The sequence below is a fragment of the Taudactylus pleione genome, unplaced genomic scaffold (genome assembly GCF_031769625.1).
Source record: "Taudactylus pleione unplaced genomic scaffold, aTauple2 ptg000190l, whole genome shotgun sequence".
In the NCBI taxonomy this organism is placed as follows: Eukaryota; Metazoa; Chordata; class Amphibia; order Anura; family Myobatrachidae; genus Taudactylus; species Taudactylus pleione.
This window is the reverse complement of record NW_028284592.1, coordinates 5,000,807-5,011,590: the sequence shown is the minus strand read 5'-3', so window position 1 is coordinate 5,011,590 and position 10,784 is coordinate 5,000,807. Positions and strand designations below refer to the sequence as shown.

At 44.6% G+C, this 10,784-nt stretch overlaps 1 protein-coding gene across 9 annotated transcripts in view; it reads left to right on the top strand.

The window, feature by feature from the left end:
- The first annotated feature begins 1,060 nt into the window (after positions 1 to 1,060).
- SMARCA2 (SWI/SNF related BAF chromatin remodeling complex subunit ATPase 2) overlaps positions 1,061 to 10,784 on the top strand; it is a 233,705-nt gene continuing 223,981 nt past the window's right edge. For 4 of the 9 annotated variants that reach the window (XM_088476597.1, XM_088476594.1, XM_088476596.1 and 1 more), the window contains exon 1: positions 3,294 to 3,514. The gene's annotated coding sequence lies outside the window, so the exon portion shown is untranslated. Of the gene's footprint in view, positions 1,319 to 2,887; positions 2,944 to 3,293; positions 3,515 to 3,589; positions 3,685 to 10,784 lie in introns of those variants that run through there. The other 5 variants (XM_088476598.1, XM_088476595.1, XM_088476591.1 and 2 more) reach the window with 4 other exon arrangements.

Genomic DNA, 10,784 nt, shown 5'->3' with positions numbered 1-10,784 from the left:
AGAATTTATTCAAAAGTTTAATTTGCAATTCAAAATGTTATGTCCGAATTGGCTATAATAAATGGGCCAAATGTAATATGGTGAGAGTCAAACTCGCACGGCCATCAGACAAATGATGCGGCTGGCCGGTCACCGTAGCATCAGTAGACTCTGGGCACTAGAGTGTGTCCAGAGTCTACTGTGCATGCGCAGATCGCAAGGGAAATGGCGCGGCTGCCATTTTCCCCGCAATTCCCACACTGCGCATGCGCAAGACACCAGAATAATGACAGCGGCGCCCATTTTCCAGCGTTTTGTGCAGCGCTGAGACACCCAATGCGGGACCTCGGAGAAGTAAGTTTTAGGTAATATCAGTGCAGGGTGTACGGTGAGGGCTCCCCCTGCACCAAGGGGCCCGCGTGCACCACACACCCTGCACCCATAATAGATACGCCCCAGTCTAGAATGTCCCCAGCTTAAGTATACTAATTAGCTCTTATCTTTAAATGGCTATTCGTTATGCAGTATCCATTTGTTTAGTGATTGTATAAATACATTTGTCAAGATAATATAGATTGTAATCACTGTATTAAAAAAAAAGTTGTATAGCTGCTTTAAACTTTAGGCATAAGTACAGTATATAATCCACTTTTATTGCTGCAACTAATAATGATGGAGATTGCAGTTACAGCTGTTCTGTTCCACACATCAAAGACAACCTAATGCTTGCCACTCGTTTGTATTGTACTAGGTAATAATGGTGACAGCAGGTCACAACAAACAAATGGCCACAAATTTACAGAACAAAGCCACCCTGACCCATTAAATATTGCAGGGTCAACAACAAGACAAGCTCTAACAGTGGAGGAGGTGTATAGGGATTTCTCATGAGTTGCCTCTGTGCAGTTGTTCTCATAGCTTCCTCCTTAAACTATGGAGGAGGTGTGGTGCTGGCACCCACTGCACGGGGGAAGTGGCAGAGAGGAGGAAAACTACAGACAGCAGGATTAAAAATAAAACCAAGAAGGAATTGGGAGGAGGAGTTGGCAGAAGGATTGAGCGGGAGGGGAAGAGGCCATGATCCGGATAATGATCTCATGGCCCGGCTGCCAACGAGAGTTGCAGCCCGTGTGAGTGACGGCGCGTCTGCAGCAGTGACAGGCAGGCACGGGGTGGTCAAAAGGTGGCACTGACCAGTCACAGGGAGAGCAGCAGCAGTGCTACCATCATCCCCATCACTCCTCCTCTCATACTAGTGACACACGGAGGACAGTGACAGCACATCTCCCTGGAAGGACAGGAGAGACCAGCAGCAGCTGCAGACTGAGCTTTGCCGCCGGTAATCCCATGCATTTACAGCTTCTCTTCCATTGTGGTAAAGGAGAGCGTGTGTGAGGTCATGACTTGTGCCACCTTTTGTTGTAATGCTCCTTGCCAGGCTCCCTCTCTCCCACCCAGCCGGCCGGCCGGTGACATCCTCAGCTGGCTGGTGTTATTCTTGTTGCAGTCTGCTCTCCCACATCCAGTCGGGGCTGGGTGCTGTAGTGCATTTCTTTCTAACTTGAGTCATGTAAACCCGTGGGGTTTGCATGCTGTTACATTAGTAATAATACAGTGGGTGGTGTGCGGGGGCATGATAACATGTACTGCTGCGTTGCTTTCAACTTTGGCTATTGTAGTATGGCAGATTCTGCCTTGCATTATTTGTGATTACGCCGTGTGTGTGAGCATGGAGGGAGGGGGTCTCAGCCAGTGTACATGCCGGAGTGTGTACACAGGGCTGTGTTAGGCAGCAGATTGCTCATGCAATCCAGTCTCCAGTGGGTAAGGCGACCTGGAGAATCACACGCTGTTTCTGCCAATGAAGTTTCTATAGGCAAGAGAATAAAGTTGGTGAATGACTTCCCATCATTATTCTTATTATTTACCACACAGACTGCGGTCACATCTGCTGCTGATGTGTATCCTTACTTCTGCGACATCCTATCCGTTATTTCATTGTACTTACGTTACGCCTTTATTTACTACAGGTAATGCTATATAACTGGGACTATCTATAGCGTGGGGAGGGGACTGGATTGCAGATATCTTTTGTGTGGAAAATAAGTAGAGGGTGAGATTTTAACAACACTACATATACACAGTACTGCAGCGACTGTGTATATCTGGTATCTGAGTTGCAGCAAAATAACAACAGACACACAAAAAGCATAATGAATCGGTATTTGTTATGTATATATTATTTGTAGGGGATGAATTACAGCATAATTATTATTACATACAGTGTTATAGCCCATCTGACGTATGGCATCTTCCTAGATTAATGTAGTATTACACACACTTCGCGGAGAGCGATAATGATTATGTTTTACCTTCTTTTAAGTGAAGAGGATTAATTAGGATTATGCTGGTGTGTGGTAATGAATCTACATATAGTTACTGCATTTATGTGTACAGAGAACAGCGATGAGGATAATGCATATGCTAGTCCTGGTGGGACACAGCTTCATATTCATTTGCTAAATCAGATATATTCTATTATGTAAACAATGAAAACAAATACAATAGAAAACATGCTGCATGATAATATCCATAATGGTAAATAGTATTTCACTTGTGAATATAGTATCAATTTCATTGTGTGGCGTTTCAGTGCATGTGTATCCGATGGCAACAGCCAATAGAAAGTGGATATTTAATATCATAAACTATTTCTACTGGATACATTGCAACTTACATCTTCCTTCCTATTGGCTGGAGGGAGCACGGGTTTCATGAATCATTAGCAGCCAGCCGGCATTCCGTGGTACTACAACCTCTACTGCTAACACACTGGTGGGAGTAATACTTATGTTATGTAATGCCATGTTATCTATCTATCTATTTATCTATCTATCTATCTATCTAGGTACAACGAGGAAGTCACGACTTGCTTTGATCCTGATTTAACTTTGGGTGTTTCATGTAAGTGAGTGGAGTACATGCTAACAGAGAATGCTGCCATATCTGGTAGATGAGATGAGGCTGGTGATGGGGTTTCCCTCTGCCCATCGTGCATGTTATTGCGTCCTGTGCGTAGTTTTACGTTTGCATTTACTGAGAGTGGGACCCATTAAAAGTAATAGCGTTTTAAAAAGTGCATGTATAAGTAATGGTCATTCTATATTGTATATACAAAGCTGTTTGTGGTGCTGTGCTCCTGTCTGCACAGAGTGTGTGTATGTATATATAGATATAAATAGACACACATGCACTCTGTCGGGCTGTATGGATTCAGTGTGTGTAATGTGCATGTGATGTGAGTAGTGTGTACACTAGGGGGGGTGGGACTGCTGCATGCACAGCGACTGATGTGCCGAGCGGAGCAGCAGCATCAGAATCAGGAAGTCAGGCAGAGAACACACAGACATGTTGGATCACGATGACATGACGGAGGGGAGGAGGAGGGACAGGAACAGGGCCTGAAGCTGTTACCTCCAGCACACTCACAGAGCACACACATACCCCCCACACCCGCCGCGGGGCTGCTGAGCAGGTAAGTGTCCACCCCTACCCCCGGGCAGGTACCCGCTGTCGCCCTGGCCCAGCCGCGCAGTTTCCGGATGTAGTCGCGGGTACAGCTGGCATCGATCGGGTGTAAAAACTTTCCTGAGGGAGGGAAGAGATATGGCTCCCTCCGTCCTTAACGTCGTGCCGTACGGCCTGGTGAGTGCAGGAAGTGTCCCCCCGCGGCTGTATCTGGGGTCTGAGGGGCTGAGCAGAGGAATGCCTGGTACCCCCTGCTGCCGTGCCCTCCCTGACCGCACAGTCCCCGGCCGCCGCATTCCTGCACTTCCCGGCTCTTTCTAGAAAAGTATAATTGTCAGCAGCTGCTGGTGTAGCGGAGTGTGGGGATGTGTGCGGCCCGGGGTGGTAGTAGCTGGGCCGCTGCTGTGACATGTGTTCCTGGGAGTTACATGTCTGCCTGCTGCTTAGTATGTTGTGTATGTCAGTGAGAGTGCAGCGTGCAGACCCCGCTAGCAGCCACATTACTTATCCTATTGTAAATACAGTGCTGAGTTATTACTGTGGCCTAACATGTAACCATAATAAAAAAACATTATTCCATGTAAGCTTCATAACTTTGGAGAGTGCTCTGCTCCCAAGAGCTTGCACTCATAACATGTTGGCATTGCTGTACATATACAAAGGATTGAGTTTTGATTTTCTATGCGATTAGAAAATAAACCCTAATGAATAAATTTAATTTTTGCAGAATAGCTAATTGGCAATTAAATGTATGTTTTGAATGTTTTGTATTTAAGTGTTTGACCTGGGTGTTCTATTTGCCTCTAATGTGAAAATTACCTATTTTATTACTATTACTAGGTTGTGTTGCTGGGTATTTTATACAAACCGTGACCCTTCATGTCACTCCAGCAAAACAAGGGAAGTGGCAAACACAGAGAGGATCTCTCACAGGAGCTTGCAGTCCATTAGGAACTTGGAAGGCAATGTTGATACAGGCACATGAAACATGAGGCATTGTGACATGTGACACACACCTGGACTTTGATTGGTCAGACCTGTTTCTATGGTGCCAGGTCAGGCAGAGCAGATTTAGGCCTGATCATTAATAAGCCCCAAATGGGCAACTGAATTGCGCGCATGTGCCACTTTGCTTACTCTACCTAGAAGTTAGTGTCTGAATGTAAATTAATTGGTTATGAAGAATAGCTATTCTTGGCTTCTCAAGATGCCAAGACTTTCTTATTCAATATAAAATCCAAACTTTATTATATTTATTGAGTGCTGCCAGATAATAAAAGGGCAGTTCCATAGAAAGTGAAACCAAACTGAAAAAAAAAACATTTAAAAAAAAATCACTGCTTTTTCATGTCAAATTTGGTGTAAAAAACATCAGTGTTGTTTTCTATACTGGTGAGATATGTGGCCACACTAGTATTTCTGTAAATGCTAATACTGAAGTTAGCTACTATTGGAAACGAATGCAAGTGAATAGCAGTATTTCAAGAGTAACGGTGTGTACACACTGTACGATTAAACTGCACAATATGAACGATCATATCCTTATGGTTCATATCGTGCATTTTTTGGTGCTTCCAACCCACCAATGACCTGCGATGCGCGGGCACACATGGACGATAACTATATCATCCATCGCCCGTGCATGCAGGCCAACCTGGTCGATATCGACCAGGTTACTATAGGGACTCGCGATCATTGGCCATTGTTGGTGGTGTGCTGGATAATCGATATCGATCATTCAGTACACCCGGGAGATCGTTCAACGATGTTCTTGACGATCGTCCTGTGTGTATGCACCATCAATTTAAAAGGTTTGTTATGACTCAATTATAATCTAAAACTTATACTGCAGAGGGATAGCACCGCTGTATACATGATGGGACAGCTCCAACTTGAAAAAACAAAAAATAACACACAGGCATGTAGGAAAAAAAACGATCACATAGGCCCCTAAAGGAAATAAATAAACAGATACGAGGAATTCAATTGTTCTGGGTAGTGTCTATGCCTTTGGGCACCCAGTGGAGCAATACAATCGCTGCTCTGTCGGGCACCCATTAGCTGTGGAAGACACATTTCTTCTCGCAGCCTCCTGAGGTGGTGAGAAGAAATGTGTGAAAAGTCAGTGGTTTGGGTGCTGAAACCATGACTTCAGATGGGTTTAGCCGCGCATCCCGTGCTTCTGTGCGCTTCAAAAGTAATGGGTGTCCGTATAATTGAATTGCTCCGTTGGGCGCCCAATACTTTAGACGCCACCCAGAATAATTGAATTTCCCCTGTATAGGCATTGAATGAAAACAAACGCGCACAGTGGTACATATGTAAGATAATAAAGACATACATAGGCCCCCCACAGGAAAAAAATAGAATACATAGGCTTTGCATTAAATAAACAAAAACACACACACACTGGCACCGATAGGAAAATGTTGTGGGATACACAGAGATAATGAGGCACATGGGTGGTGAGGCACACGGGTGGTGGGGTACACTCTACACAGTCAATGAACGTGGATTCTAGTATTACTCACCAGTTGCTTCTGTACAGAGCTGAGGAAGAGCTGTCTGATTCTGATTGAGGTCTGTAATGGTGGAGTGGAGAGGGATGCATCTGGTGGAGTGATGAGGACTCGGATGTAAGCAGGGATAGTGCAGGTGCCAGTGGATGAGTGACAGCAAATGCTGTACTAGGGAGGGGAGTAGCCCCAGAAACTAAGAGGCCCCAGTGCAGGAACAGCTCCAGGGCTCAGCCAACCGCACCAACAGTCACCATGGTGGACCAGTATGACAGGCTGTCCTGTCACCGGCAGGGGACGGGCACACATCGGCTGGCAGGCGGCACACTGGAAGGCTCCGCAACGTGGGTGAGTGAGCCATACTCCATCCGATAGGGGAAGGGCACAAACAGGTGGGCCGGGTCTCACTGCAGGGCTCTGCAGCGTGGGTGAGCGATGCAGAGACAGTTTAGGTGGGAGACAGGCACACACAGGCTAGTGGCGGTACACTGCAGGTCTCTGCAGCCTGGCAAGAGTGAGGCTGATTATGGTAGAGAGAGCCTTAGTCAGCTGCGCAGACACTGACTTGTGCCACAGCGTGCAGTATAAGGGGCTGCCAGGGTAACGGGGAACAGGCGGCACAGCAGGGCTCCGGAGCATGCCTGAGTGAAACTTTCCCACTCGGTGCTCAAGGTACGCCTCTGCCCTCAGCTCTGCAGTCCTCAGAAATGGGGAAAAAAAATGACTAGTGCTTGAAGTGCCGGTATGTCATACTGTTGCATACCGGCACACTTCGAGCACTGAATATTACCCTATCTTTGTAGTGCATGTACATGGCAATAAAAATTTAGATACACTGTACCACTAAAATAACAAGCTCATACATGTTGCAGTAATTACATACAGGTGGGTGATAATTGGATATTTTAGACATTATGACTAGAAAGTTTTTGTCCCTTAATGGGCATACCAAATTTTCTGGATTTTGCAATCTGTCGGTTTCCCTGGGAATTATTTGTCAAGCCAACATCATGCTAGAGCTTCTAAATGTGCAACTCCTGTTATATTCTAAAGAAATTGAATTATCCAAGTTTTCTGACCATGCCAAATGTTTGTATTTTAGGCAACGGTTAACCGTGTTCTAGTGCCCTAGTTTTTAAGTTTTTCCAATTTTTTTCCCTTCCGAATGAGACGGGAGGGTTTTGCTCGTAGAAAATTGGCAAAATGGCGGTTTTGAGGGTTTGGAGACACATTCATTTGCAAACATAGATGGATTTTTCCATACACTAATACCAACCATGCAGGATGTGTCAGTGCCATCAGAATAGACAACATATTCTTGTTGGAGAGGCTATTGGAAGGATACTTTATGGGGTCAATTGAATTAGGAGTGAGGTGGGTGAATTGCCATTGCAACAGTGTAGACACGACAGCATGACTTGTCCCCCCATGCGGCCCGATCTCACCCTGGACTCTTGGGGGCGAATCAATTCAGCTCAATGCTGAATAGCCACGGGAAGGAGTTCCCGGAGCTATTCAATTTGCAATGCTGGTAGCCCAACTAGGATTTCTTCTCGCACCCTCCTCAACAGAACAGAAATCCGACTAAAGTGCCGGACATAATGTTGTTTTCCAGCTTAGCGTAACATCGCGGACGGCACTAAAGTCGGAAAATGCCAGTTAGTGCATCTAATCACCCGACTTAAGGCGCGCTAACCGGCATCTCCCATCTAAGTCCCGAGAGCGGGGAAAACAATTGAATAGCTTTGGGAACTCCTTCCCGGAGCAATTGAATTGCCCTACTTGGACTTTTGTACGTAGCCCTAAGGCACTGCAAACAAAAATCCATGGGTTCGGCATTGGCGGTACCGTCAGTGTGACATATAGCCGCATTTTTTATTTTTATTTTTTATTTTGTCCACCTAAAGATAAAAGATGTGCAAATGGTCTAATCCAGTGGTTCTCATCTCTAGTGCTCAAGTACCACCAACAGGTCATGCTTTGTGGCTTTGTTTAGTCATGCACAGATGAGTTATACCTCTTTTACATCTGAATACCGGGTTGCACCTGGGATTTTGTACATGCATCCATCCAAGGTACGACCCGGCTGTGGCCCCTTATATTCTGGTGGCCCGACCCAGCACTAATGTCGGGTCGATTATGTCACCGCCATCACGTGTTGAGCCGACTCTTGGAGATGAGATCATCTCCAAGCACCGGCTCTTCCTATGCAGTGAACGGGACCCGGGTCACATTGACCTAGGTTACCCGTACACTACACTGCGAGCCACATGTTCAACCCTTCTCGTGACCAGGGTTGAAATGCCGGGTCGACCCGGCTTATTTCAATCTGGCCCTTTCACACTGCACCTGGGTAATTGCTTGTTGTGTGAAACTGGCATGACTCTATTTGGCTTGGCCAGTAATTCTACCACCACTTTTTACAGACGGAAATCCTCAAAACATGACTTATTGAGAACCACAGGTCTAATTTACATACGTTCTACATATCAGTATTGCTACATTTTGGTTATCATGTGCTTTGATATCAACTTAATTGATTTGCAGGCACAGAACTGCTATCTGAGCCTGTTACTGTCATCTTTGTTTGTGCTAGAAGGTATGCGGCTGGATGGTGGATTAGGCCAGCCAACATTTTACAGAATGTTTTTAAGTATTTTGTCAGGATTCACAAAGTCTGATGGGGTGTTATCAATAAGTGGTTTAGGGGGCCTATGTTTAAAAAACAAAACAAAACAAAAAACACATGTAGAAACGGAAGTATCTGTATTTTATGGATTGTAGCTATGTACTAAAAGCACAATGCAGGAGATTTTATCTCCGGCAAAGTGCTAATTAGCACTGCAGTTTGCAGTCCCCATTATTATCAAAATGGACTATGATCTGACCCCTATAGTATGTACCAAACTCCAAAAAGCAAAGATTTTTGGAGTTTGGCTCTGGTAGTTTACATTATCTTCAGATGGTGTAAATTGCTTTAAGCCTATGGAGGCTTAGGAGCAGGAGAGGGAACTTTCGATCTCTTTCCCACAGCCTCTGGCTGGCAGCGGAAGCTGACACTGGGCCTGATTCAGCAGCATAAGCAATTGCAACTACGTACGCAAATCGGTCAATTGTTCAGCACTGCGTATGCACTGCACTTCGCATGCGCTGCAATCGCACTGCGATTATATACGCACATAGGAATCCATCGCAGAGTGAGTGACAGGCTGTCAGCGTTTGGGGGTGGTGACGCGGGAGTGGTTGCAGAAACGCAGCTGTGTCTGTCCGTTTGAACGCCATTGCATGGGCGTGCTTAACTTGGCCACTGCGATTACCTACGCAGCTTGTGGACTTAATGCATGTGACGAGACTTGCACTTTCTGCGACTGGTCAGACCTGCTGTATTTGTGCGTGACGGGCCGATGTGCTTCGATGGTACCGATGTATTTGCAGGACTGCAATGTATTACGGATGGGAGAAAGCAGTAGTGGGCGTCTCTATGCTGGCTGAGCTGTGGCAGGCATTAGCATATTTTCGCATTGCGTACGATTACGCAGCTGCAATCGCAATTGCGATCCATACTGAATCAGGCCCACTGTGCGCATGCGCAGTATCAGCCTCTCAGCTTCCAGAGGAGAAGTCTTTCATAAACGTGAAAGACTTTTAAAATTTTCCGGGTATATAACTCGAAGGAACAGCGGTTACTGCAAACACTGTCCCCGCGGTACAAAGTAGGAATATTTTCGTTTAAAATGAAAATATCCCCTGCAATATGGATACTTAATAATCCCAGCAGTTCCGTGATTATTAGTACATAGACCCCTTAATCTTAAGTAGAAGCTAATAGGGCGATTATTGAATGGCAACATTCTTCAATGGTTAGAAGCCTGTTATCTCTGTTAAAACTTTTAGTCAAATCAACTTGTGCATGAATCCACTAATGTGCACTGCTCTGTTAAGTAGTCTTTGACTAGCCTGTCGTTTAGACCTCCATATTGTCATGGTGATGCAAGATGGGTATCTTGTGGACCTACTTTTCAAATTTTTTAAGTAATGCATTTAAAAAAAACCCCAAAAAACAAAACAAAAACAAGAAACAAACCACCGTACTGTGCAAATTTAGCTAAGGGGAAACCTTTCCGTCTCAGGTATTTTATTTAGCTTGGTAATACTGTTATATTTTAAAATCAAGTAGTCTGTAACCCTTTCAGCAATTTTAAGATTTACATTAAGTTTTGCCCCACACTTGAGAAGCCATCCATGCAAAACTTACCTTGAGTGCACAAGGCCCTAAACTGTCCTAACTTAAAATAAATGCAAAAAACAATGCCACAGTGTTATTGATACAGTAAAACAATAATAAGGTATTCCCAGTTAAACCAATATGAAAAATTAAGGTGGAAAAGAGTTAGCAGAGACTAATCTTATCAACAACCAATGTATTTTTCATACATGGAGGCTGATTTTTTTTGTGTGTTTGGTTTGGTGTCCTACTGTACTGACCAAAATGACTAGAAGTCTCCATTATTATATCTTTTGTTGGGTAGAGGGTGAAAAATAAACACATTTGTAATTAGTACAATTTTAAGCTTAGCAGAGGCATGGTTATCATTAGTTTGTGGATCAAAACTCTGCGTAAAATATTTCCTTGATAGTACCATTAATGCTACTTTTTAAACTGTAGCCGACTAGGCTAGTTAAGCAGTAAAATAAGGTTTAAAAGTGATGTTGTTAGAATGTAAATGTATTTTTTTGCAATAAATCAGGGGTTCTTGTTAC